Source organism: Vicugna pacos, chromosome 30, assembly GCF_048564905.1.
Source record: "Vicugna pacos chromosome 30, VicPac4, whole genome shotgun sequence".
Classification (NCBI taxonomy): domain Eukaryota; kingdom Metazoa; phylum Chordata; class Mammalia; order Artiodactyla; family Camelidae; genus Vicugna; species Vicugna pacos.
This window is the reverse complement of record NC_133016.1, coordinates 24,427,466-24,430,460: the sequence shown is the minus strand read 5'-3', so window position 1 is coordinate 24,430,460 and position 2,995 is coordinate 24,427,466.

Genomic DNA, 2,995 nt, shown 5'->3' with positions numbered 1-2,995 from the left:
ATTCTGTACTTGTGCACTCAGGGTCTGATTATGCTTAACGAGTTTGTCTTTGAGATTTGGACCTTATTAAGACTATACAGTGAGGTAGGTGTATATATTTGGAAACCACATTTTGGTTTTATGAAATTGTACATAGGACCAGGTAACCGTACACAGTTATTTCACCTATAATGATTTAAATTAAAAATTTGGTTCATGAAGACAAGAGAACAGAAATTTTTCCTTTATTCAGATTAAGGCCCAAACCTTGTTTTAGTATGAAAGCCCTTACAAATTCTCAAGTGTGTGATATTGTCAGTTTCTTATCTGATACTTTCCAAGTTTGATGGTTTTAGGAATTTTTTGGTCACTCAAACATCCATTAATATATGCAAAATTTAGAAAGCTGTCATCATTAGCAGTAGTGGTTATTTATTTGTTTTATTTTCAGCAGCAAAGTGTTATGTCTGCAGTTGATTTTCCTTCCACCATTCTCATCTCTGTGTGTTTTCTTTGAATATAACATATTAAATTTCCTTAACCTTTCTTGATTAGATATCATGGCTTTGTAATCATCACATTGCCGAATTTTTCTTTCTTATTTTAATAAAGACTATAGGTGTATATATGAGATAAAAGTATGTTTTCTAAAAATTCAGACAGTTTCAACCACACATGGACTAATTGTGTCCATACAGTTACATTGCATTACATGTGAACTTGTTTTACATTATGAATTAAGATTATCTAAAAGATTTTAAAGTTAGGTATTAAATAAAATGTTGATTTTTTTGATTTTTTGTTATTAAAGTAACATCTCTAAGCCCTCTATTTTTTTTTATCATCTTTATAGTAACCCAGCTGACCCTGCTCTTTGGTCTCTGTTGTCCCGAGTGGTTGCCCAGCGTGCTCAACGAAATGCAAAAGTGAGTATCTTTCTGTCCTGAATTCTGACAGAAAGATAAAATAACTTGTGATGGGGTAAATAATATAATTTTAAAGTATTAGCATTAGCATTCTGGAAAATAATTAACTAATATAGCAAGGGAATTCTATTCCTTAACGAAGTTTTCTATCAGTAGTACACTGAGTTTCTTCCATGTGCTATCGTACTGCTCTGGGTGTTACAGAAAATGGAGAGAAGGAGGTGGACTTTTTTGAACATGTTAATGGCTATGTGATAATATTATGCTTGTAATGCTGCCATTTAGTAAGCATTAGCTGTTGTGTCTCTGAATCCCAAAAGATAATTTTACTTAAAAGCTTCTTGAAGGTAAGAAAATAAGCACTGGAACACTGCGAATTATCTGAAAATGTGAGTGTAAACATGAAGTCACTGATGTTCTATAAAAGGGATTTTCACTGTATTTTAGTTCATAACAGCCAGATATTTTCAGGAGTCTATAAAGTATTTTGTTAACCTCTTTCTGTGTGTAATATGTCCATTCATAGTTTACATAAGTAGCCGGTAAACATTATGGTCGTAGCTAATATGTTTTGAACACTTATTACGTCTAATAATTCCAGTGCCTTAAGTCTGTGTGCATCTTTTTTTGTTTATTATTTCTACTGGTTTTCATACTAGCTTTGTTTCTTGGTTTGCCTGACTGGGTGAGCTTGTAGATTTTTTTTGTGGTAATAATTTGAGGCCTAGAATTGAGGTATATTTCTACAGAAAGAAATTGTACTTTTTTCTACCAGGTGTTTGTGAGCTTCACCAATCAGGAACCACCTTAAAAAAGGTATATAGCTTGAGGTTTCTGGACCAAGCAGGTTGCTGTGTGCCTGGGTTTCAAGGTCATTTGAATCCTAGTTTACTTTTGATTCACTTTTAATCTGAGTGTATAGCGCCTTGATTGGGGGGTCAAGTATCTTAGCTTATTTTGATATGAATTTCCTATATACTCCTTCCTTGTGTGAGCCCTGCCTGGGCTCTGATTTCTGTCCCACTAGCCCGCAAGTCCTTCAGCCTGAAAATTAAAATTTGTTAGGATCTGCAAATGCAGAACTGCCTCCCTTCACTTACCTCTGTGAATTCCAGTTTTCCTTTTTAGTTTTGGCTCCTTAATATCTTGTCAGCTTTCTAGTGCTTTTAAGAATACATGCTTTTTATATTTTATCCCAGTGCTTAAACTTAAATGTGCAAATGAAATCACCTGATAATTTTGTTAAAATGCAGATTCTAATTCAGGTCAGGGGTGGGGCCTGATATTCTGCATTGCTAACAACCTCCTGGAGAATGTCAGTTGTGCTGGTGTACAGGTCACACTTTGAGTAGCATAGTTTTTTCCTACATTTTTAGTTCTTTTCAGTGAATAAGTTTGTTCACAGAAAAGACCATGATTATTAGACACTGGAATAAAGTACTTATTATGTATTATGCTAGGTATTTTTATATATTTTGTCATTTAATATGAAGTAGATGCAATTCATGTCCATAGAGGAGGACACTTGAGACACAGAGATTAAATAACTTGAGCAAAATCACAGTTAGTAGATGTGGTGATGGTTTATCTCAGATCTAACTCTTGAATCCTCCTGCTCTGCTGTGTTGTCTTTCTTCTTTTTAATCCATCTTCTATTCGCTTTATATTGACATTTAAAAATTTTTTATTTTTAGCATTCTTTATATGCTAAATATGGTTTTGAAAACATTTCTGATACACTTATGAGATAAAGAATATAGGATACTTCTAATTTACAATGAAATAATTCTTATAATTCACTTTTCTAGGTAAAATGTCTAGTGGAATTTTTAAAAATTAAGGATTTCAAATCAAATTTATGAAAACCACAATGCTGTATATATTTTCCTTATTTTTAATATTGAGTTGATTATTAAAGCAGTGACAAGCTTCATGATGCTCTGAACTTTAGTTATTCATTCTACTAGGGACTGTGGACATTTTAAAAATACTGTTTTTCATGGAGTGAAGCCATATTTTTCTTACAATAAGTTTTGTGGTTTCTGTTTTTTTTTTTTCATTCAGTCTTTGTTTCACACTCTTGTATATTG